We start from the raw sequence: 27691 nt of genomic DNA on the forward strand, positions 1-27691 counted from the left end.
GCGGTTAATCACGCTTTCCCCTCTCAGCACTGATTTGCAAGAGCAGATTAATCAGAGAGCAGGGCTTGATGAAATTTGCTGTTATTGTGCCCAATTTTAGCAACATCTTTTATTATCTTCATTATTCATTTACAGGGGACCGGCATCAATTATGCAAATGAGTTCACACACTTTGCAGATTACTTCATTTGCTGCTATTGTTTGTGGAAATTTAATTATTAAATATTATTAAGCTCGCGTTTTCTTCAATTTTCCAAGGCATAGTTTCAATTTGATTTTCCTCCAGCTGCTCTTCCTTCCTTTCAGTGCCAAAAGAGCGCCTCATCAAAGCAGCTTTGGCATGTGAAGGCCGAATAAACTCTCCTCAATTTAATAATTTTGAAGTTAGGCCCTTGTTCTCAGCTGCGCGTTCAAAGCTGTGACGGGAGGAAAGCAGAGCACATTCAGTTTAATGAGCAGAAATTGAATTCAAGTTTGTTCAGAATTGACTTCAATTAAGCACAGCCTTAATGATAAATTAATCTATTTTCTTTATTCCTATGTATTTGTTTTTCAAAGGCTGCAAATGAACAGGGCCAATGAAGAATTCTATTTGGAAATAGATTGGTGGTCTGACGGAAGAACTGCATCTTTTATGTTTAATGCATTTAGATGCAATAATATGCTGAGCAAGCAGAAATAAATACCTATTTGTTTTTATAAGATTTTGTTTTGAGATGCTCCTCAATAAAAAAAAAAAATCTAACACTGCTTTTGATGGCTGCTACCCTGTAAGCCCCAATTGCAAACTCTTCAGCGAAAAAACTTCAAGATATGGGCTTGTCTGGACTTCTTTTTTGTTCTACAGATCACCTTTGCTTGGCCAAATTACTGAAGACTATTTTGCAGATTTTGTGATGATTAAGTTCTAATTTCCTTGAACACAGATTCAAAATCTGCAGCAAAAAGTAAGTACTTTAACAGTAATAGCTGGAAAATTGTTCTGTACTGCAAACTTTGATGAGGCACTCCATTGGGGTGTACCAGATTTATTGCCACTTGAAAGCATTACCATGAACATCAGTTGATCTGATTTCCTTGCTTGTGGGATGTTACTGGAACAACATCAAAGTTGTTGATCCAGGGCAGTTATTTACATTGCACTAATCGGCTTTAAAGGTTGCCTCTGGCATCATACAACAGGGACTATATACCTGCTTAAAGGATGACATATTTTTTTCTTCAAATCTATGATTTTCCGCGCTTTTTTCATGAATGGAAAATTATTATTGTTTTTTCAATCAAGAGGGGATTTTGTGTGCCTTTTTGTGCAGTACACGCTTTATGATGTCAAAAGCTAACTTTAAAGCTGCTTGGTTGAAGGTGAAAGATTTTCTTTACTATCCTGGAACCAAAAAAAAAAAAAAAAGGGAAAAGAAAGAGGAAATGAGATCCACTGTGTAGATCTGAAAAGTTTGTCTTATCTTTGTATGGCAAGTTGAGAACATGGCTGCTTCCTAGTTATAGAGATGCTGGTTTATATCCTGGATTGGTTCTCCCCATGTCCTCTTGGGCTTTTGTCTGAATATTTCAAATTCCCTTTCACAGTCCAAATGTGTGCATCTAATGCTGCTGGGATAAGCTCCAGCTGCCTGTGATCCTTTAATGGAATGAACAAGCTCAGAAGATGAATGGATGGATGATGCTTTTGCCCTTTCTTTTTGCATTTTTGCAGCTGGTGATCAATTCATTTGAAGCTGTTAAATAGGACTGATTTAATGGTGCTTAATTAGATATGTTGGTTTTCTTTCTCTGCATTCAGTCTGTAAGATCATTTACCCTGTAGTACTGTATTGTGTTTTCCTTTAAAATATTCTAAAGATATTAGTTTTGACATACAGAAAAGCAACAATGAGTCATATTGTTAATTCTTTTAATGGAATTTCATTTACATAAATGTGATAAGTATTTACTTAAATTTTTGAATAAAAGGAGTAAATTATTCCCTGATTCAAAGTGAAGTCTGTCAACTCCTCTAAACCCCTTCAGCCATGTCCCCTGCTATCTTGTAAGAGCTGGAAATATGTCCTCCATTCTCAAGTACATGTGCAGCAGCCTTTTGTGGGCAGTTACTTCCTCTATGACTCTTGTGAGTCTAATGGTGCTTTCAAGGGGTGGCCATTTCAGACAAGGAGCTGCATCCCACCCTGTCTTTGAGTCATGATACGAAACCACACTGTGCCACTCTAGGACTAGTGTGGACATACAGACTCTTAATGTGCTTGTGATTGAAGGAGATTTATTAAAATTATTAAATGACTGCAATGAAAATAATCAAAACAAATCAAGACAGCTCCATGTGGCCTTGTCTACAATAAGATGGGAGCTAGTTTGCTTTCTTCTGATAATTACATTAATCAAGGCTCATCTCCTGTTCTCTCTGTTCAAACACCTTCAATTCTGGGCCACATGCTATCATGCAGACAGAGAACTGTTGTTCTCCGTCTCCTAACTCTAAACTCCTTGATCTACTGCTTGAGGTGGGATCAGGGGTAACGCCAAAATTAGAACTACCTTCAATGAAGAATATCCCATAAAGATCCTTCATCTTATTATATATATATATATATATATATATATATATATATATATATATATATATATATATATATATATATATATATATATATATATAGCTTTAAAGGGCCAGGCTTCCAGTTCTTGCTAGTTGTCCACCTGCTTAGAATTTCTTCATTTGGGGAATGCGTGGAATACCCCTGGCAAGTAGCAGAAGACTATTGAACAAAAACGCAACCCCTTGATTTACTCTCCTGTCCTGAAAGGAAACATGTCAGCTTAATGACTTGCATTTGGAGACTGCAGCCCTCTTTTTCTCCATGTGTGAACTTTTATATGCATTTGGCATTGGATTCAATGACAATGCCTTTTTGCTAAAAAGTTAAACTTCTCTGACTATTGTCAGCCTTTCTGAAATGTAAGACACCTTTGATCATGTTCAAATCAAGGTCCATGTTTTATGAAACATAAGTTTTAAACTTCTCTTCCTTTATTTTTTTTTTTTCAAACTTATTCTACTTTAACAGTTGTACTAATGCTGAGATTACTGTATTGACCATTCTAATTCTGTCAAAGAGCTCTTAAGTGCATTTTTGCAAAAGGTACTTGCAGCCTCTCTCAAATTTTAATTATCCATCCATCCATTTTTTCTATTTTTGCTCTTGGTATGGCAAGCAATTGGAGTCTGTGCCTGGCTAGAAACCACATCTGGTTCCAACTAAGCACTATGAAGATGCGGCCCTACTTATAGTGCTACTGCACTGTACTTAATTTGTCTTGTACTGCAGTAATTCTCTTCAGATGTTTTATTTATGCTTTCTGCCCCCTGCCATGTAATCCTTTAAATGAATTAAAATGCATATTTTGATTGTGCTTTCTAAGAAAATAAAGATTACTTGATTATTTGTCTGCAGTAAGATAGAGTCAGAAGAATTTGTTGAAAAAGGAATGGAAGCCTGCATTAATACAGAGAGAACATACAGTGCTGCTTGGCTTAGAGTTGGCAATCAATACAGACAAACTATTTTTTATAACACCCTTCTTTAATACAAGCACTCAACCGTAGTAACATTTCTCACAGACAGTATACCTGGAATTCAGGCAGGTAAAGTGATTTGATCATGGTCACAAAATAAGGCAGATTTGGAGTGTGTCAAATGCCTTAGCCAATTTGAGATTAAATGACAATATTGTTCTCTTAAGACTAGTAAGACAGCAATTCAAGCTGTGTACATTTTATGTGTTTATCTCATGTTTTCTTAGTTTAATTGCTAGTTCAAAATAATTTGGTAGGTGAATGCATAAGCGTGTGATGCATCAACTGTGGACTGATGCCTCCTCCAGGTCTTACTCTCTTACCTGGCATGCTTTGCTACTGGAGTAGGCTTCAGTATGCTGTAACCTACTGACTCTGAAAAGAGATGCCTGGATTACTCTCCTGTGGCCTGTTATTCTCAGTGTATCTCAGGTTTATTTGTCAAGGGTGTAGATGCAGCAGACATGGATTCAGGATCATGTCCTCATTTTGCCTCTGTGCAGATGCAAATCTTTCAAATCAGGAAAAGTGTTGTATATTAACAACAAACTTTGGCACCTATTAGCTCAGTGTGTTAATTATTAATAATTAGAATTCTTTATGTTTGTGCCTGTCCCTTATATGTAACATTTTTACACTGCTAGACAATAATTTGAATTCAACAAAGGCCAATTCTAATTCAGGCACTATGCTAACACTATTTTTATGAATCTTGAGGTGCAGAGTAAAAACATTGTAAAATGTCATATGCAGTGAATACTGTAGCTTTTATTGTGTTATTATGTCTCATATGTTTTAAGAGGATACATTGTGCTTGCATGAGTATATGAGAATGCCAGTGGAGGTCCCTGCAAGTTGTTTCTGTCAGGCATATGCCAGCTCAATAAATAATAGAATCACATAATTACAACACTGAAATATACATAACAGACAATATACATATCTAACATGACACACAAGTTTAATGTCATCATTTAATTTCATTAAAGTATACATAAGGGCTATACAGCCTATGCAATTTTGTAACCTGTTTTTTTGTTTTATTTTCTTTCTGAATGGCATTATGTCAAAATATATGTGTTGGGAAGGAAATGTATTTTGAGCAAGAAACCATATCTGGAAACTGAAGGCAAAGATCAAAGTTTAGCACTCTTTCTCCACACATAACATTATTTCTTCAAGCCTGTTTTAACTAACTTAGAGTCAAAGCAGCAATAACCAGTCCTTGACAGGGCGCCAGTCCATCGTAGTATCAATATGCAGTTTCCTCACTTTTATAGACATTTTGTCACAGTGTAAAACCTTTATTTCTATTTTATGATTTGTGTATACAGTGAAGCTTGCTAGTGGATTTTGAATTTTTTTAATTATTTGTTTCTTCTACTTTGGTTGAGTTCCTGGCCTTGTGCAGTTTCGAATCCTATCTCTATATCACAATGCATTTTCTCTAAATAGTCTGGTTTGCTCAAAAATGAGCTTGTTAAGCTTATGTACACTACATGTATACAGTACTAAGTTACACCAAACTTTAGGCTGATTGACACCTTGACGTTCCCCTCATTATTGGTTCCTGCCTTGCGTCAGACATTTTAAGGAAATGATCTGGCCCCAGTAAAGCTGATATGATATAAACAGATTAAAAAATAGTTGAATGGATGTTACATGTGTTTCACTGGTACAGCATGGTGGTACAATGGTTAAGTTCAAGTTAATATTTATTGATAACTGTACATTTTGCAATGAACTTTTTTGGTATCAACTCCCAGACCACGAAGATGGCAAATTAGGGTAATTGGTTACTGTTAATTAGACTCCAGGTTAACAAAATGGACTGCGGATGGATGAGTGTTTTATTGTGCTCTCATTTCTACTTAATACACTAAATGTTGAATAAAGTTATGCTCAATTGGAGAATACATTTTTTTCTTTTGTGACTGAGCTTTTGCTGTACATTAAAAGAGAATAATGTTAAAATTGTTTTGATAATATTTAGGATACTAGAGTGCAAAATATTGGTCTAATGGAAAAAACATATTTAATATATCATAAGGTGCACCCAGAAATAAACATGAAAATGACAGAACACCAATGGATTTTACACTGAACATGATAAGCAAAAGCAAATAAAATACAGGCACAGCAGCATTTACTGTGTTCTGACTGAAGGAAAACTGTATTTCAAAGTACAAAGTTTAACTTCCGTTCATGCTATTCTCTCAAATTCAACAGCAGATTTCCATATTCAAGCAACTTATTTTGGATAATAATCCATCCATTTTCTAACCCGCTGAATCCGAATACAGGGTCACGGGGGTGTGCTGGAGCCAATCCCAGCCAACACAGGGCACGAACCAATCCTGGGCAGGGTGCCAACCCACCGCAGGACACAAACACGGGCCAATTTAGAATCGCCAATCCACCTAACCTGCATGTCTTTGGATTGTGGGAGGAAACCCACGCAGACACGGGGAGAACAAGCAAACTCCACGCAGGGAGGACCCGGGAAGCGAACCCGGGTCTCCTAACTGCGAGGCAACAGCGCTACCACTGCGCCACTGTGCCGCCCAGATAATCATTTTAAAGGTGGTTAATATCTGTTCTTGGAATGTGTTTATAAAATATAAAACAGGGCAGAATGGATATGCAATTGTAAGAAAAACAACAAAACTGAAGGACATGGAGAAAAAACACACATACCCATAGTAAGCAATGTAACTTCATCCAAACATGCTTAGACTAAGGCTCAAAAATCAGGATTCTGGAGATATGAGGTCGAAGCATCAACCACTGTGATGCTTTATTTGCCATCACATCTGTTATGTGGATTGTAAAAGCCAGCCCTGACACAGACAGGCGTAGGATACGGGTTCAAAGCACACAAGCATTTTATTTTCTTTATCATCACTTGTGGGCAACGCCTTCTTCGTTCCCACAAGCACAACACAGTCTTAAGCACAAACACACCTTAAACAAATCTTTTTTTCCTTTTCCTTCTCTTTCTCTTTCTTTCTTCTCCACTCTCCCTCCGGCAAGCTTCGTCCTCCTCCTCCCGACTTTGGCTCCCGGAGTAACGACTGCTGGTGTCCTTTTATAAAGCACCCGGAAGTGCTCCAGGAGCTCATTCACCTACTTCCGGATGTGGCGGAAGAACCACCCAAGAGGGCTCAGCAGCTGTTGCAGCACCCCCTGGCGTACCCTCAGAACCCAACAGGGCTGTAAACAACTCCAAATCCCACGAAGCCTTGTGGGAGTGAAAGGTACCGCTGCAGCCCTGGGGGGCTGCCATCTAGCTGTCCGGGGAAGGTAACATTCTGGATAGGTTGGCGTTCTTCCAGTGTGGAGCTGTCCCGGCTGGTCAAGTGTCGCAGCCATCCGTTACAAGGTTAAGTTGCAAATGCATATTGCATGTGATTATTGTAAAAGTAGCACATCCTTTAGAGATCTTGCTTTTAACAGAAAGAAAGAACTGGAGCAGGTCATTAGCTTTCTGCTGGTTTGAGGAACTCAAAATAGTGCTGCAAGAATTCTGATTAGGGTGCGGAAATACGAATATATTTCAATCCTTCCGTCACTTCATTGGCTCCCTATCCACCTCCATATCGAATACAAACTCTGTTTGTTTACTCACTAGTGCATCCATGGAAATGCTCCACAATATCCGTAGAAACTCCTTAAACTACAAACCACTGCAAGAAACCTCCATTTTGAAAATACCTACTGCCTTTGCCTCCCTGTGACCAAACTTCATACAATGAATGACCAAGCCTTTGCAGCTGCTGCTCCACGGCTCTGGAATGCCCTACCAGAGAGCATAAGAACACAGCAGGCTGTGGGCTGTTTTAAAAAACAGCTAAAGACTTTTCTGTTTAGGAAAGCTTATTAACAAGAATGCTATAATTATTGTTGTTTTATCTCTGTTTTTATCTTGCTTTGGTTTTGTTTAAACTTTTTATGTAGCACTTTGAGATTTGCTGAAAATGTAAAGTGCCGTATAAATAAAATTCATTATTATTATTATTATTATATAGTAAGCATCAGAGCTTCCAATGAACCTAGGACACACATTTTTGAGATGTGTAAGGAAACCAAAGTACTCAGACAAGACATACAGTACATGGGTATGGGTGGAGTGTGCACATTCAGCACAGATTGTGCCCAGAACAGTGATTGAACTCTGATTTCCAGAGTTATAAGGCAGCAGTGCTGGCCAGCACTCCCATGTGTCACCCAGTCTTTGCTATGGTTGATAAGATGTCTGCTGTTTTGACTGTAGTACTAAATTACAGTAGCTTTTGAAATGATATGTAATATGTTGTTTTATTCTATGACTTGAATTTTAGAACTTGGGCAAGATGTTAGAAATTAATTTAACTCATGCTTTATCTTCTGCACAGGGATATTTTCTCAGTACTAAAATCATTCTAAATATTCTCAACCGTTAACAGAAATATTTTTTATTGTGTTTAAAAACAAATGCCCATTTGCATTCTTGCAGTTCAGACCTCGTAAAGTAGTTCTGGATGCCATTAGCACCGTAGATAATTTTTGGCACTGTTTCTGAATTCGTTTTCATTTTTCAGTGAAGAATACTTTATGTACGAATGGATTTGCCTCTGGTATTGTATGTGTTAATGTGGAGGCGTTTCTTTTTAAAATATGCACACAGTTACAGATGCATGAATTCATATCTTCATTAGTTTCATTATTCTCCAGCATCTAAATGCAACCTTAAACATATGTTTGCATTTTCATTTGTAAGAATATGAGAAATGCCAAAACATTGTTCTGTTCTTGCACTGCATTTATGCATTTGTCAAATTCATGTTTTGCAATTTCCATATTTAATTTTGGCTTATTATAGAAAAGTACAGTAGAAATAGTTTTGTATTCTTCTAAATTAAAAAAGCACAATATGTTTGCTAGTCTGATTGAAAATCCTCCAGCTGTAAATCTTTTCCTCCATAGTTGTAGCTTTGTTTGGATTGTAAAAATGGTTCTTTTTTTTAGATGGGTATCCGTCAATATTTGGAAATTAATATACAATATAAATATGCGGTGGGCCGGCACCCTGCCTGTGGTTTGTTTCCTGCCTTATGCCCTGTGTTGGCTGGGATTGGCTCCAGCAGCCCCCGTGACCCTGTGTTAGGATATAGCGGGTTGGATAATGGATGAATGGATGGATGGATATACACTTTAAATATGAATGTGCTGGAATTCATATAATCAATTGATTAGACTTTATTTTGTATAGAATATTTCTTAGTGCATAGTATCACTAGATGTCTTGCAAAGCACCAACTGCTGCAATTCAATACATAATAAAGTACAAAACATAAGCACCAGAAAAAATTAAGAAATGCAACAGTGAATTGATAAGGAAGTATGAGTAGATAAGCAATGAGACTTGATAGGCAGCACAGTACTCTCAGCAATACTATGGTAGGCACATATGGTAGAGTCAGTCAGTCAGTCATTTTCCAACCTGCTATATCCTAACACAGGGTCTGCTGGAGCCAATCCCAGCCAACAAAGGGCACAAGGCAGGAACAAAGGGCGCCAGCCTACTGCAGGGCACACACACACCCACACACCAAGCACACACACTAGGGACAATTTAGGATCGCCAATGCACCTAAACTGCATGTCTTTGGACTGTGGGAGGACACCCACATAGACACGGGGAGAACATGCAAACTCCACGCAGGGAGGACCCGGGAAGATAACCCAGGCCTGCTTACTGTGAGGCAGCAGCGCTACCACTGCGCCACCATGCTGCCTATTGTAAGAGTCCAGCTATAAAAATAAAAATTAATCTAAAAAAAAAAATCAACAAGGTGGGCTTTCACGAGTGATTTAAATTTAAATACTGAGAAAATGTTATGGAGAAGGGAGCCAATTGAGTGAAATGTTGCAACGAGAAGGCCTACAACAGATCTACTGTGATGTAAGACAATTGTAATGTACAACTTTGTATATAAGTCGCAAAGTTTTGACATGGAATTATGACAGGAATTGAGTGTAGTTGATATAGTCATTGTGTGGAAGAGACCACATGGAGTGAACCTGTTTAATTAATCACTTAAATCACAAGTATTTTCCTTGCGCTTGACTAGTTAAGAGAGTTACTAGTTTTCATCTGTCTGTGAGGATCTCATGACTTGAGTTTGCACCCTGAATGCCAGGTGGAACAATTCACAGCAGGAGAATCATCCATTTTAATAAAAGTCAGTTACAGTTGCATTTAGTAAATATCCTAAATATTTCTTACACAATATATTGAAAAGTACAAGTCCCCCAGGCTCACCATTAATTTCACATATTTACTTAGAGATTTCTTTCCTAAATCTGAACTTTTGATATTGAATGAAATATACACTTGAAATAGAGAGGGTTACATAGTGCATCTCTCTGGGAGATATTGCTGTCCTTAATATTAATGTACTGTACAAACCATTTTACCACACACTTCCGCAGTGATGCAATAATGTAGTAGCATTCAAGACATTTTGTTTCTTCAAATCCAAAGGTTATGCAAATATTGATTAAATGAAGATGCATACCATTATAGTAATTAATGATGATTATGCCACAGATTGTCAGCCTCTTGGAGTAAAAGGGTTTTATTTTGCAGTGACAAAACAGGCACTGAATAGCCAGATTTATTAAGAATGTTTTCAAATGCAAGTTCAGACATATTTTTACTTAATTGGTTCAGCAGTAAACTGGAGTGCTTTGATGATGAAGAGAGAATCTGATTTTCTCAGTTTAATATTATCTTAAATAACAGTGTACAGGTTAGCTCTTTTTTTCAGGCAAAATTGGTATTAGCAGCATTGAGTATGTGCATTGTTATCTGTTTATGCCAAAATAAAGTAACTCTTATTCATTCAGCATTTACAATGTCAACAGACACACAGTTCTGCTATTATACGATTGAGTTTTTTTAAATTATTACTTTTAATGTTACAAAGCATATGAGTAGCACACCATTTTTGAGCTTCTTGTTTCACGATTATATAGAATAATGTACAAAAGGATCCACTTGAAATGTTAATGTTGCTTTAACAGTGATTGTTTAAAGTCCAAGGGAGAAGGCTTTTCATTGTTTTCATATGTTAGATACCCTGTATGAAATGTTCCTGCGACTTAAAGAAAGAAAGTAAAAAAAAACTTTAGCAAACAACTTCAGGCTTGCTATAAAGGGCTTGCATTCAAATATTAACACATTCATCCTATGACATGAAAAAGAAAAAACAGCTAAGTAAATTTTAAGATCAGACATAATGCCTTGTAAAAGTGTACGTAGTTTTATTATGAGCATTGTGTTGTGTTATGTACTATATGTATGCATGCATGCACAAAATCTTTTATATTTCAAGGTTGTTCTAATGAATACTATGACTGTCAATGCTTACTATTAATAATGTATATTATTCTCCAAATCAGAATTTTATGTGTGAAAATGCTACATTTTTTAAAGCATTTCTGCATTTAGAGTTTTGGCTACTGCTAAGTACAGCATGGTGCCAATCTGGAATGATGTTATGATTGTTAGGCATATGCAGCCTATCTGGGCCTTAAGAGGAGATCACTGTTTTAGGTTAACCTTAGATCTGTGAATAAAAAGATGAAGAGTGATGAGGCATACTATCATTCACAGACAGCTGTAAAGCCAATATGGGCTGCAAACCATAAATTAAAGAAAACCTGGGAGCAATGAAGCAGGTAAGAAAAGTAATGATGTATTACTGAAAGCCATTTTGCAAAAAGAATAATGCAAACACGGGCAGGTGGTCAAAATATAAGACAAGCAACAAAATTGGTCAAAGATTTAAAAAAACACTAAATGTAAACAAAGATCCAAAAGGCAGTCAAAAGTTCAAAAATTTGCAGTGGGTGAAGAATTTCAAAGGCACAAATGCTAAAGCAAAGTACTTTGGGTGGCTCCATCTTTTATATTCCATGCCCTTCCATCAAATGGCAGCAATTCAATGAGCACTGCCCAACAACTCTTGCTGATAAGTGGGGCCAGGGGCAAAAGACATATTGTATTTTGATTGAATTGATTTTTCCTTAATGTTTATGGCATATGTTTTTGCTAAAATATTATTTTTCCATACTTTATGAAAACACCATTATTGTATACTAGCAAAATACCTGCGCTTTGCAGCAGAGAAGTAGTGTGTTAAAGAAGTAATGAAAAAGAAAAGGAAACATTTTGAAAATAACGTAACATGATTGTCAGTGTAATTGTTTTGTCACTGTTATGAGTGTTGCTGTCATATATATATACACACACACACATATATAAACATATATACACATATACATATATACATATGCATAAATATGTACATATATTCATATACACACATATATATATACTTATACATATGACTATACACACACATACATCTACATATATATACATATATACATATATACACATATATACACATATATATACATATCTACATACATATACACACACATACATACATACATACACACACATATATATATACATACACACACACACACACACACGCACACATAAACATATATATACATATACACATATACATTGTCACAATAACGAGACATGAACAGATAAAGGTTTGGGGCAGCCACCCGTGTAATATGGTACCCCGGCTGCAAAGTTGTTTTTGTCACAATAACCAGCACTGAAGAGCATACAACTGAGTCCAAAACAAGACTGAGGGAAAAGGGAAAAGGGGCAGGTTTTTAAAGGGGAAGACCGGAAGTGAGGTCATAAGGATCGAGCATGTGGTCTTCAACCATTGGATCACGGCCGGACGTAACATCAGAGGGGCTGGAGCTGGTGAGGTCGACTTCCATTGGCTTGGTCCCGGAAGTGATGTCAAGAGAGCCAGGTGGACTCCCCCGGGAATGGTCTACAGGCAAGGGAGAAAAAGAGTCAGTGTACTCTGCCACATCCCGGCATGCCTCCGAACTGCCTTCACTCAAGCCCTTTAGCTGCCTCCCATGCGCACGTTTGTGACAACATATACATATATAAATATACATACATATCTACATATATACATATACACACACATATATATATACACATACATATAAACATATATATATATATACACATACATCCATATATATATATATATATATATATATATATATATATATATATATATATATATATATATATATATATATATATATATATATATATATATATATACACCCTTTGGGGTGCGAGCAGCTGTTGCTGGGCGTGCCAGAATCCATCGAGGAAGAAAAATGAAAGACATTATTTGTACAAATTCTTAATTTATCTTTCCATTCCTAAATAATTAAATGGGCAGGCTATTTCGTATCAGTGCAATACGCTGCTTGTTAAAACGGATGACTCCCACTATTACGTGCACTTAGTGCTGCGTGGGTATTATGAACTATCGTATCTGCTCAAGTTCTGTTTAAATTTTAAATATAAGTAATTTTTATTTAGTCGACAGAAATATCTTTGGTAGGAATGTAAGTTAAATTTAGTCATCATTGCATACATTTTTCTTCACCATAGAAACATAAAGACTAAATTCAACTTACATTCCTACCAAAGATATTTCTGTTGACTAAATAGAACCTACTTATTATCAAATATAACTTGAAAAGATATATTTTTTCGAATCTGAGCGCGTATTTTAGATCGACTTAACGTGCGCTACATCGAGCCCCGTGCTATTGTGTTCTCGCCTGCCTGCCTCAATAAATCACCGTCACTTCACTCTTACTTTTTTACCGTTCATTTAATCATGGGCCTCTCTACAGTTTTGTTTATTTTCGGGTTGTAATGTTCATTAAATTTACTATTATCTGGTCCATTGGCGGACCTTTCATCTCGCACCTAGGCCTTCAGTACTGCTCCGTCTGAATCAACCCACCCCTCAAATACTAATTTATGGGTATAAAAACCATCTTAATATGCAGAAATACAGTATAAAGACCCACTGCATCGCAGATAGATAGCTCCTGTAGCCACAATAAATGTCTTTATTGAATAGACAAACCAGGGGTAAACAAGTTCCTTTCTACTGCAGCCACAGCCGTGACACACATAAAAAACATCAGTAATAACTCATAAACTTGCAATATTATTTAGGAAAATCGCAACATTTTACTCACCCAAAATTCGGATTATTTGTTAACAAAATCCATCCTCCTCTTTTTCCTCAAAAACAGTTCAATCACTCTGTTGTACGGATTATCCGTGCGCCTCAGTTCCATCAAAAAGTCCCTTTCTATCTCCATCGAAGCTAATGGGTCTGAATACGGTGACGTCGCCATACGCCTGCTAGAGGGCCGTACTGACACCAAGTCAAAATCTGATTTGTTGAAGCAACAGGGTAATCAACATTTATTCTGTGTTAGAGTACCTGCACAACGGATTGTGAAGGCCTCTCTGCCTGGCAACAAATGATGGCTGAAATGTGATTGGTTAAATGCTTTAATACGAAAATACATGCATGGAAGCAGCACATCCATCGTAAAAGCTATGAAAGGAAGCGGACAGACTATTTGGAATTATTTAATAAGTATTCATGGACAAAATATAATTAACACCACTTTGTGATTCAGATATTTTTACTTATGAATATGCTAAGCACAGTCCTTTACCTGCGAATATTTACCTCATATGGGCAGGCACTCAATTACGTGGGAGGCGTGATGACGCGAGACGCAACTCCGCCTCCCTCGGCCATCGAGCTGCAGTCTATTACAGTATATGTACGAAAATATGTCCCAGTTATGACCATTACGCTTAGAATTTCAAAATGAAACCTGCCCAACTTTTGTAAGTAAGCTGTAAGGAATGAGCCTGCCAGATTTCAGCCTTCTACCTACACGGGAAGTTGGAGAATTAGTGATGAGTGAGTGAGTCAGTCAGTCAGTCAGTGAGGGCTTTGCCTTTTATTAGTATAGATAAGACATTTATACTGTATTCACGGGAAATAACATATTACAACTGCAGGGATAGGCAGTCAACTGTTTATGGTCCTTAGGTGATCAGCTGACCAGTCAAACTTACAGAGCTTTGAAAAATAGACTTCCCCCTATATGATTTTCTGTATTACAGTAATCCCTCGCTATATCGCGCTTTGACTTTCACGGCTTCACTCTATCGCAGATTTTAAATGTAAGCACATCTAAATATATATCACACATTTTTCGCTGGTTCGCGGCTTTCTGTGGACAATGGGTCTTTTAATTTATGGTACATGCTTCCTCAGTTTGTTTGCCCAGTTGATTTCATGCAAGGGACGCTATCGGCGGATGGCTTAGAAGCTACCCAATCAGAGCATGTATTACATATTAACTAAAACTCCTCAATTATATAAGATATTCTTCCCGGGTGGTGCTTGATTGTTTGCTTGTCTCTGCCTCTATCTCACCCTCTCTGACATTCTCTGCACCTGACGGAGGGGGTGTGAGCAGAGATGCTGTTTGCACAGAGGCTGTTTGCCTAGAAGATACGGACGCTCCTCTACAAAATGCCGCTTTATCGCGGTGCTTCTGCATACTTAAAAGCACGTATTGATTTTTTGATTGTTTGCTTTTCTTAGCGGCCTCTCTGACATTCTCTGCTCCTGACGGCGCTCCTTTGAAGAGAAGATATGTTTGCATTCTTTTAATTGTGAGAAAAAACTGCCATCTCAGTCTTGTCATGGAGCACAGTTTAAACTTTTGACTAAAGGGTGTTATTTCATGTCTAGAGGGCTCTAATAATGTTAACAGTGTGGGAGAGTTTATAAGGGCTTAAAATATCTAAAAATAACCATACAAACATATGGTTTCTACTTCGCAGATTTTCACCTATCGCGTTGGGGTCTGGTATGCAACCCCCGCGATTGAGGAGGGATCAGTGTATTGCTAATTTTACAGAGAAGGTTGTAATAGTATGTACTGTAGAGGAAAGTCAGAGAAACAAAATAACGGCAATAGTTTTTCACTTTCCATTTGAGTGAAATGGTCAGCACAGTGGTTGGAGGGGAGTAACCAGCAATGACTAATATATATATTTTTTTATTTAATATAAGTCCAGAAGTGAAGGGATGTCAGTCATGTTTGAAACAAAAGCATAGTTAAGGGTCTAAAGTCTCACATAAATCATAATTGGAGCCATTTTGTCATTCTTCTTGGGAGGGACTGTCTGACAAAAAAGCATCTCTAAAAGCAAAGCAAGGTACAACATTTTTCAGTAAGTCATACAAACAACTTTAAAATAATATCAAGAAGTAATTTTACTCCTTTCACCGTGGCTAGGAAAAAAAGCGCAAAAAATGATGGCATCTGTACGAGCAGTAAAGCAGAAACAATTTGCCGTTCAGAAGAATATGACCCTCTTCCAGAATGAACATGTGCAGTCCTTGAGAGTTTTGCAACAGAACTATATTGAAAAGTGCATTAAAGATGTAACTTTTTGGCTTTTATGGGTTGAAGTAAGTCAGCCGAAAAAGCTACAAATACATTGTACTTCACCCGCAAAAGTTACATTTTTCGTGGTGGTAATGTTGTAATCAGTGGTTACTTTAGTGCATTAGAAATTGGGTAGTATCCTATTGAAGTAGCATTGAATTTTTTTTTGAGTAATATATATAAAAAAAAATTCTATCCATCTTTTGAACCTGCTTACTTCACTAATGGAACATGAGGAGTTGGAGCCTTTCCCAGCAGCACTAAGCACAAGATAAGAAATGAAAATGTCAGTCTGTGATAGACACACACTGTTGCTAATTCATACAGTACATCTTTGGATTTTAGAAGAAAACCACAGCAACTTGATAAAACCTCTTGGACATTCGACAATGTGTAGACTCCACAGTGATGAAACCAGGATTCAAACACAGGTTGCAGGAGCTTAATCCATTGTATTTGATCTGACCACACTACTGTGTCACCAAATGTGTTTTCTTATATAATGTAATATTACAAATATATCAACAGTGTGTGAACAAAATATGTATAATTGCAATACAACTAATGCACAATACCCAGAAAAGGCACAAAGAATCTCCTGAAATCACTCGACTCTGTTGTTCCTCAGTACTATTCATTCAGACATGATGTACAGGGAAAGAACTCCAACAAAAGGCAAGACAAAATGACAATAGTGCAATGCCTTGTAACTGTACCTAATAGACATTAACAAGGAATCAGCCCTCAAGTACTTTAGTGATGAAGCCCAGAGTGTGTACATGTACATTACAATATTCTGTTGTACCAATTAAGCAGGTAAATAGTCATTATTACCATGTCACTCACTAGAAATTAATAATTACCTGACTGAGATTGCTTACAATATACCAACAATGAGGGAGAGGAAAGAATAAATACTTTTTCTGGAAGGCTTCCTGTTTCTATTGGTGACTTCTTGCTAATGAAGTTGTCTACAATATTACACTGGCAGGACTTAACAAGTAGACATTGCTTCAGGTAACCATTTCAGAATTACTTTTATTATCGAAGTGCAGTGCAATTAGGTATGCATGTCTTTGCCAAAATCATCATTTTTCTTCACTGTTGAGGTAGTTGTTGGAAAAACTTCAAACATTCTAAAAGCAATATAGAGCCAGTATTCATTAAAAGCTAAACATTAGGAATACACTATTTTCTCCCTTCTCTACCATAGGTACCTTATTTGTCATACTATGAAAAAAACATAAAAAAGCTAAATTAACAGGTCAGACAATCATATACTATATCAGAAAAAATATTTAAATTTTGCAGTCAATGTGTCATGGTGCAAAAAGCAAAATATTAAAACCATTTAAGTTCTAATTTATGCAAAATTAGCTATAACAGGGTATTACATTATACTGTAGACTTTATAGACCATAGTCCCAAACAATGGCAGTGATATTTTTTAATTGTCAAAACTATCAAACATAAGGCTATTTACACTGCAGTTTATAAATAATTTAATCTGTTTTTGTTTTTACAAACAGAACAAATCCATCCATCCATATCAGAGTAAAGGGAAGAACAAATGAGAATACAGTAAATGTTTCAATGTATTGGTTAGGTGAGAGCAAGTATTTAGGTGTATTGGGTAGAAATGCCACATACTGAACTTCAGTTTTGGCATAAGCTAAAAAAACAAATAATTGAATGTTGCATAATATCTGAAACACCAATGCATGGTTAATCACACACTGAGCATAGAACCACCACTAATGATAGATTTCATGTTGACTTTATCATATTTTTTTCTAAAAAAGCATACTTTTGTAATTTGAAAGATTGAGGCACTGTAATTCTTAATAAATGAAGACACAGTTGTACAGAGGAATAAGTAATATTAATGCACTTTCATAACAAGAATATATTCACCTTCTAGTTTATGTGAGCCAGTTTTTCGTTAGGGCAATGCCCTCTCCTGACACTTATTGAGTCCTTAATAGTGAAATGGCTGGGAAAGCACATGGAGCACATCTCATCTGTCTCAAAAAGATAAAAATAATACAAATTTAGTTTAGCTTTTTACCCACCTTAATAAAAGGGCAAGTGTGTGTGTGTGTGTGTGTGTCTGTCTGGATGCTAGGACTAGGAAGAGAAATGTAAAAAAAAAAACAGGCAAACCATGTGGAGGAAGGTTTAAAAAAATCAAAAATTAGAAAATTGGTTTTATTGGCTTATTCTGTAGTTCAGCGTTATACCCCAGCAACAGCAGTGTGGTAACTTATTTCTATCCACTTCTACCACATGAATGAGGTTTACAGCTGTAATGTCAGTGACTGATAACTTAATGGGCAATGGATAAGGGAAAATAATGATAATTCGATGTGCACAATGGGAAGCAAAAACCCCAACACCACTAGGCCAGAGTCGTTAAACTAGGCCAATACATTCGCAACCTCCACTTCATTTCCTCAGCACAACACTATCTATAAGAGAGTTCTATAAGAGAGGTCAGATTGACGAGTCATGCCATGAGGAAGCAATGAAAACAGGTGGCTCTCTCTGAAGAGGAAAAGGCTGCTGTGAGGGAAAGGGATTATTATCCTGGACCAAGTGGAAAACCCATGTATCAAATTAAAAACAAATGACATTGATTACTTGCATTTCAAACCATTTTATGTGGGAAACACATTTAGTTAACTTATAATACTACTATTTTTCTTATTAATTTATAAACTCATAATGCTTCTGGTCTGTTAATTGAGTGGAGAGACATTATGGAGTTTTTTTCTTGAGCTGCATTCTCCACAAAATGACAAAATATTAGGTGTGTTGGTCTTCTCATTTTGTAGACAAAAGCAATATTTGGGGCAGTGGCCACACTGATGAACAGTATTGGTTGAGTTCTCGTACTTGTGGTTTTGGGATAGAAACTAACTCCTAATGTCTGTGAACAGGACAGAACAGCTACCAAAAGGAGTGGATAGATTTATAATTTTACACTTGCCCTACTAGCCTTTAAAAAGAGTGTTATTTCTGTACCTAAAATGTAGGCAGGTCACTTTTTAATGGTTGCTTAGTGCTTACCCTACAATAAAAAAAAACAACTACTTGGAAGGAGAAAGGGTAAAGCAGGAATCTACAGTACTATACCCCAGAAATTATATTTTAAAAGTATGCCACAACCCTCCCTAACCCTTGCTTTCCTGTCTCTAAGCTTATCCTGAGCCTTTTTGTGGGTCAAAAATTACCTTTCCAAATCACTGTCTGGAAAGTTTCTGTAGTTCATAAACAGGACCTAATCACTATTTTACTAATTTACTCTTGTGTATATCTATCTTGTAAATAATGTTTTTTCATCTAAACAATTCTAGTCTCAGAAAATGAAAAATCAGAGTTTAAACTGTTGGACACGCTATTTGGGGTCATGTTAGTCAACAAAGAGAGCAAAAAGTATGATCTACAGTACATGACATTCAGAGGACATTGGTAAATATCTGTCTATGTACAGAAATTCTTGCTCAACTTGCTTTGACATGGGCATATGTGTTTGTGCAGATTTATAAAGCAGAAATCCCTCAGCAAAAGTGAAAATTACAATTTATCTTCTCATTGTAAAGCTTTGTGCACTCTTACATCTTGCCCTTTTCAACTATTGTATATCTTGAAGGACAGATTGTTACAATGTGATGTGTGCAATATTGGATGCAATCTACAACAGGTCAAGTGAAATTACCAAATTTTTAAAATACATTTGCTAGAGACCAAAATAGACACTGAACACAGATATTGCCAAGTCAAAATATTGGCTACTAGGGGGTTCCCCCTGCTTGCGTCGCTCACCCACCCCCCTGCTTGCTTCGCAGGCCAGCCACTTCACATCTCTGCCGCTCGTGTTATGAAGAGGGGGGCTGAACGCACCCCAAGGAGATGCAGTCGCTCCTTCGATACTCCCTCTTAAACAGTGATACAACGGGAAACAAATATTTTTTTTTTACCTCCTCTTTGCTCAATCAGCTGCTGGATTGCTGCTACTGCTGTGCCATGTGATCTGTATCTCGTGCGATGCTTCAATCTTTTAAAAGCCTGTACAGCATCTGTCCTACTCTTTGTGTTTTATTTCTCTCCCCAGGCATGGTTAAATCTTTTGGCACAAAGTCCCGTCTCGCGAGACGTGAGTTCTTGGTATTTTTCAGTTTATCATTTAAAAATGGAATAAGAATCTGAAAATCTAACAACATCACAATAAAGTTTGATAAATTCTGAAAAGAAAAGAATGATACCAAACATATATATGTAGGTTTTAAAATAAGCCAGATTTAGAGTGTGACAAAAAAGTGACATAAAAACTTAGGATTTTATATATACGGAGTAGATTTAATGTAAAACTGTAGTTGCAACAGTTATACAAGAGTGATATATCATTTTTTAAAATAATGTTTAGAATACTGCTTATTGCAATTATTGTTACTGTATATTGTAATGAATTTTCTGTTAAGCAAGATAAACTCTGTAAAACTGATAATTAGATTAGATTAGATACTGTATATCAAAGTTACTGGCTATGAAGAAATAGGACAAGGCTGAATTGGTACAACTGTAGCACAAATTGCTCAAATGCTCTTTGCCAGATAAAGAAGGAGGAATCCCAACAGTGAAAGCAGAGTCCCACCAAATACCAGTGAGCATGCCTTGTTAGGCAGAGGTAAGACTCCTCAGATTAAAAATCTATAGGGTACTTAAAGCAAGAAGAATTTTCTTATCAGCGTCCTATGGAAAGATACTGGGACACTATAGTTTCTGATTTAGGTAATGCTTTCAAATGACATGTACAGTATGTGAGTGCAACCTTTTGAAAACAAGGCAGGGGTTTGGGCAAAGTGAAACACAAACCGTCAGCATTGTATGAGGTTGGCTTAAAGATTTGTTACGGGCGTCTCATGATGACAGAATCACGAGAGCTTAACCTGAAAATGGTGCTTAACTGTCAGATCTCTGACAGAGCACTTTTAATCTTGAGCTGGGAGGAAAGGTAGTATTACCAGAACATTGCAGAATAGAATTTGAGATGAGACAGAAGCCAAACCATGGATAAGACCTGGCAAAATAAGGCAGAGTTGAGCACATGGCTAATTCTGTTTTGGGATGTTATTTTCTTTATTATTTTCCTTGTTTATGAACTCTCATGTTTAGTCAGAATATAGCACCTCTGTTTATTGACAGTTTAGAAAGAAATACTGTATCAGTGAAGGTAATTGCAAAAATTAACCTGTAAATGATAATGTAAAATGGTTATCATTATTCATTTAGCACTGAACGCTGTTCAAAGAGCAATCCAAAATGTAAGACAAATGTACTCTTGTAATTGTTACTATGTTTTACATTGCAATTAAAATGCTTGCTATATACTTTTAAAGTAAACCCACTAGTCTTTTTCAACTTTATTTTTATTTCAACAGTAATGGAGGGATCTACTACAAAAATAAAAAAGACAAAAGACATAAAAAATACACAGCCTTTTTACCCCCTAGTAAAACAGCAGAAGCTTTATCTGCAGGATTCGGTGCAGAAGGACTTATTGCATGCTGATTACCATAGATTACATTAAAATAGATTTGATTGTGACACAGAAGAAATCAGGGTTGAAGTTATTACCAACAATTTCATAACACTGCATGCTACAGAGGATGTGTTACATGTTATTTGATGTGAATGTAGCTGGCTAGTTGTAAGAAATACATTGAATATACAATATCAAACAATGGATTTTTATTTGGTAGAACTATGGAAAATTGTACTAAATTGAGAAATTTTAGAAACAGGTAAGTGTAGAAATTCTACATGTTCACATAGTCATGTGTGATCATTTCTAGATAATAGTACGTCATGCTAGTATATTATAGTTTTATAGATTTATTTTAAATATTGTTAGGTTGTTTTGCAGGGAGATTTATATGTCTCATTTTCTACATTCTGTCTTATTATTAAAGTTGAACTTTCTTAAAAGCTTAAGTGAGCTTATTGTTGGACTGGTGATAAAATTTGACAGAAAAAATATCTGTAAGTATTGTTTTTGAACTAGAGAAGGTATAGTTTATAGCCATGTAATTCACTGAAAAACACATAATACAAAAAGCAATAAACCATATACGAATGTACAGAAATTGTGCATTATTTAATGATCTTTTTTTAATTATACAATAACTAATGCATAATTTAATCAGCTGCAGAGGTTATGACTGTAACAGCTCACTTCTGAATACAATAACAGTTTGTTATTAATTGTATGCATATAAGGCATCTTAGGGGATGTTGAATTTTCAATATGGCCATTTTATTAGTGGTATGTGAAAACATGTTTAGTAAATGTATTCATTTTAGATGCGGGCCCAAACATTTTCCATTAAACATAAGTGGAGTGGTAAAGTGGTTTAAAAACACAAACAGTTGAATTCTGGAAAAGAAATGTTAGTAAATACAAATTAATTCTAAGTAATAATGGAATACTCTTTTATGAAAACAAGAGACATTTTCACATATGAATGTAAATTTTATATTTGCTTAAAAGAGACAGAAAGAATTTTCTTTCAGTGGCAACATGTGAAGATGGCGTGGTAACACAGTGATTAATGCTGCTACTTCATGTTTCCTGTGTCTTGGGTATAAGTGCTGTGGCTGGTCCTCCATGTGGAATTTGCATGTTCTTAATTTATCTATACGGTGTCACAAAAACCACAATGAGACATAGACTCACCTAAAGGATTATTAGGAACACCTGTTCAATTCCTCATTAATGCAATTATCTAATCATCCAATCACATGGCAGTTGCTTCAATGCATTTAGGGGTGTGGTCCTGGTCAAGACAATCTCCTGAACTCCAAACTGAATGTCAGAATGGGAAAGAAAGGTGATTTAAGCAATTTTGAGCGTGGCATGGTTGTTGGTGCCAGACGGGCCAGTCTGAGTATTTCACAATCTGCTCAGTTACTGGGATTTTCACGCACAACCATTTCTAGGGTTTACAAAGAATGGTGTGAAAAGGGAAAAACATCAAGTATACGGCAGTCCTGTGGGCGAAAATGCCTTGTTGATGCTAGAGGTCAGAGGAGAATGGGCCGACTGATTCAAGCTGATAGAAGAGCAACTTTGACTGAAATAACCACTCGTTACAACCGAGGTATGCAGCAAAACATTTGTGAAGCCACAACATGCACAACCTTGAGGCGGATGGGCTACAACAGCAGAAGACCCCACCGGGTACCACTCATTTCCACTACAAATAGGAAAAAGAGGCTACAATTTGCATGAGCTCACCAAAATTGGACAGTTGAAGACTGGAAAAATGTTGCCTGGTCTGATGAGTCTCGATTTCTGTTGAGACATTCAAATGGTAGAGTCAGAATTTGGCGTAAACAGAATGAGAACATGGATCCATCATGCCTTGTTACCACTGTGCAGGCTGGTGGTGGTGTGTAATGGTGTGGGGATGTTTTCTTGGCACACTTTAGGCCCCTTAGTGCAAATTGGGCATCGTTTAAATGCCACGGGCTACCTGAGCATTGTTTCTGACCAGGTCCATCCCTTCATGACCACCATGTACCCATCCTCTGATGGCTACTTCCAGCAGGATAATGCACCATGTCACAAAGCTCGAATCATTTCAAATTGGTTTCTTGAACATGACAATGAGTTCACTGTACTAAAATGGCTCCCACAGTCACCAGATCTCAACCCAATAGAGCATCTTTGGGATGTGGTGGAACGGGAGCTTCGTGCCCTGGATGTGCATCCCACAAATCTCCATCAACTGCAAGATGCTATCCTATCAATATGGGCCAACATTTCTAAAGAATGCTTTCAGCACCTTGTTGAATCAATGCCACGTAGAATTAAGGCAGTTCTGAAGGCGAAAGGGGGTCAAACACCGTATTAGTATGGTGTTCCTAATAATCCTTTAGGTGAGTGTAAAGAAGGTTTGGGGCAGCCACCCATATAATTTGTCCTGGCTGCAATAATGGAATTCAGAATAGATATACAGATCTTTCCAGATCCACAACTGAATTGCCGGTACAGAGAGAAGATGGCCGCTTTAACTCTTTGAGGGCTGAATATTTTTTCCAAAAAATATAGTTCCTGAAAAGCAATGGTTTCATACAGAAATCAACATAAAACGTCTGTTATTGCATGCTGCGGCTGCCAGTTTGCCAAGGGTGCCAGGCTGTCTTCGCATGGCTGGGGCAGCAGCGGTCATGGTCACAGTGCATTGCAATCTGATTTCTACCTCTTATCATTGTTAAGTGGCAGTCCTCCCGGTGAACATTGCTGCAGGCGTGTCAGCTACATGAACCTGTTCAGCACCACGATAAGCTGGGGACCAGTCAGCTGAAGCTGGAACCTCACATTCATTTTCGAGATCAGAGATAATAGGCAAAACTTTGTCCACGGAATATTTTGCTTTACCCATTTGCTTTGATCTCTCACCATTATGTCAGTGCCATTTTTGCTCATGTTTGCAACTTACTACTCACACGATTGCAGGAAATCTCTATCAAACCAATGAAGCTAACTTTCCTTCTAGCAACGAGAGTCCAACTAAAACATAACGGTTGGTTTTGTCACAGTTTACTGTTGATTACCATCATTAACTCCTCCTTTTGACAAAAGTCGACATCAGCCCTGAAAGAGTTAAATACCAGTTGTGGACTATAGCCGGCCATTCATCCCGGCCAATACCCCCAGGCCGCCAGAAGGAGCTCTCCCTGCGACATGGAGATGCCTCGAATTCCAGCAGGGCATCATGGACTATGTAGTTTTAGTGCACAGCTCTGCTGGATAACGTCGGGGCTGCCAGGGGACGCTGCAGGGAGGCTCAGAGATATTTATTTTCCATATAGCCGGAAGTACTTCCATGTGACGAGGATGGAAAAAATAAAGTGCTTCTGGGCTGACGAAGAAAATGAGTTTTCACCTGACCCGGAAGTGCTGGGTAATCACATGACCTGAGAGATCAGAAGCACTTCCGGGTCCTGGACTATAAAAGACTGTGGGAGATCCCAGATGGGTGAACTGAGTTGGGAGGAAGGAAACAATGTGTCTGGGAGGAGGAGAAAGATTGATTATTGTGTATGGTTATTGTATTGTTATTGATTAGTGTTTATGAGTATAATGGAGTGGAGGGTGCTTTGTGCACTGTTTAGTCCGAATAAAGAAAATTATTGGACTTTTACCTGGTGTCTGTCGTCTGGTCTGAGGGTTCAAGGGGATGACAGTGCCCCCTATCTGTCACACAGTGTAGGAAATGACATTATCATAGGCCGGACTGGAAATGATGTCATCATAGGCAGGACCGCAAGTGACATCCTCAGAGGCGGGACTGGAAAGTGACTTCATCACAAGCACAAAACGGAAAGTGATGTCATCAGAGGCGGGGCGGGAAAAAGTTACGTCATCAGAGGCGGGACCAGAAGTGCCGTCATCACAGGCGCCAGAACCCTGTGGGATTTCCTGAGAATGGTCTGCAAGGTATCGAGAAAGACAGTTAGCGCACCCTGCCACCCCATGGTCGGACATGGAATTGATATTATTCAGGCCCTTCAGGCACATGGTGACTGGTTTTCCTCTTACATCAACAAAGACATGCAGAATAGTTATTTAATGCCACATTGGCTCCTATTGTGCCCTGTAATGGACTAGCACACTGTCCAGAGTTCTCTGCTGCCTTGTGCCGAGTGCTGCCTGGATAAATTCTGCCCCCCCATCACCTTAAATTAAGTGGGTGTGAGACTGTTATGTCATGGTTGCACATGAGAGTACATTGTGCTTTGGTGATTTGCAGTGATCCCTCACAGCAGGTTTCATCTTGCCAAGCCACTGTTTGAGTGGAGTTTGTGTTTTTTCCATGTGTCCTAGTAGGTGTTGTTAAAGTTGTTTTCCTTTTCTCTTATATACTTATCACATCTTGGTGAAGTAAATTAGTTATTCTAGTCTGTGTTAAGTAAAATTAGGAGTATGCATTCTCATTTACATGATTATAGTATAACTGCACTGTGCAATGGACTGGGTCCTGCCCAAAGCCTATATGTCACTGTCCTGCTCCACTGACAGACTGAGGAGATCATTCCTCCCCCACACTATGCGACTCTTCAATTCCACCCAGGGGAGGTAAATGTTAACATTATACAAAGTTATTGTCTGTTTCACCTGCATTTTTATCACTGTTTAATTTAATATTTTTTTTTATCAGTATGCTGCTGCTGGAGTATTTGAATTTCCCCTTGGGATTAATAAAGTATCTATCAAATCTAATCTAATCTATATTGGTTTGCACCATTTTTCCTCATAAATTACATTTGTCTAGTGCAGTCTTTTGTAATATGAAGAACAAAACTTCATCTGGCATTCTGGATATGGCCTCACTAGAGCATAATACAGCTTAAGCATACCCTCTCCTGAAAGTAACTCTAAACACTGTGCTATTTAACTCATTCTATTGCATTTTACTTGATTCTGTACAGTGTCTGGTTGTAGGCACAAGGAATTCAAAATCTTTCTTGCAAGGCATTTTCTATAACTTGAAAACTTTATCAGCCTGCATCGGAATTTTATCCAGCTCCATTAGTAGATCATCATTTATTTGAGTATCCTATAAAAATGTGTCTGAACTTTACATATCTTTATTTAAATCATTTACATGACTGAATAAAACAGTGGTCAGAAAAACATTTTCAATATTCACTAATTTAGACAGAGCTCCTCGCACCACAGGTTTAAGGCTATTCTGCTTCTGTGTACACCAACACTATTAAAACTATCAAAACATTGAAACTATATTCATTTTGCAGGTAAAGTAAAAAGAGGTAAACTGCCTTCTCAGAATTTCTGTCCATGATCTGTAGAAGACAACTGAGGTTAAAACCTAGCTATTTTCTCTTTGAGGTAAGACAATGTGGAAAGGATCATTGACGACATAACTAAGTAAATGGGATTATGTTACTGGTGATGTAAAGGTTCTTTAATTATTTTATTAAAGTTAGGCGTTATTAACATTTGTTGTGGTTGTGTAAAGCAATTTCCTTTTATATAGTATAATAAATTAATGGATGAAACTGGCCTGAGCAAAGTTACCTCAGATGTACACATTTAAAAGGAGCTGGATTATTGATGAACAGAGGCCATGTCCTGCGTAACTTCATTTTTGTAGCTATTTGGAGTTACAGCCACCGAAACCAAATTTAAAGTGAAAATGAAATGGCCTTCCAAAGCTGAGTTACTCTGAAGAACGAGGCTTCACATGATGATGGGGAGGGTGAGGTGGGGGAGAAGTGTTGCAGAAATCTGCTAATAATGAATAGGCCTCTGTTAATCTCATTATTAAACACTGTTCAGAATTTGCTAATTGCAAAATGGGGAGAAAATCAGCAGAGTGTGAATTTTATTAGAATTTCTACATGAGCTTAACCCATCAGGTTACTAAGCAGTATGATTAGCCTGAGCTGATCAGCGTCATTTGTTGCCTGAGAATGTTGTCTTTTTTCAGTAGTATGATTTATTGAGAGCTTCTGTCCACTTCTTGTGAATCAAAGAGCCTTTTAATTAAAACTGCATGAAAAAATAAAATACATTATTATTGACAGAATTGTATATTCCTATATGAAGATTTT

The 27691-nt window shown here is 37.3% G+C and overlaps 1 long non-coding RNA gene across 2 annotated transcripts in view; it reads left to right on the forward strand.

Annotated features, from left to right (window-relative positions):
* Positions 1–429: 429 nt before the first annotated feature.
* Positions 430–27691, forward strand: part of LOC120515070 — a 177198-nt gene continuing 149936 nt past the window's right edge. For both annotated transcript variants that reach the window (XR_005630575.1, XR_005630576.1), the window contains exon 1: positions 430–947. This is a non-coding gene — a long non-coding RNA (uncharacterized LOC120515070). The remainder of the gene's footprint in view (positions 948–27691) is intronic.

The sequence above is a fragment of the Polypterus senegalus genome, chromosome 14 (assembly GCF_016835505.1).
Source record: "Polypterus senegalus isolate Bchr_013 chromosome 14, ASM1683550v1, whole genome shotgun sequence".
Taxonomy (NCBI): Eukaryota; Metazoa; Chordata; class Cladistia; order Polypteriformes; family Polypteridae; genus Polypterus; species Polypterus senegalus.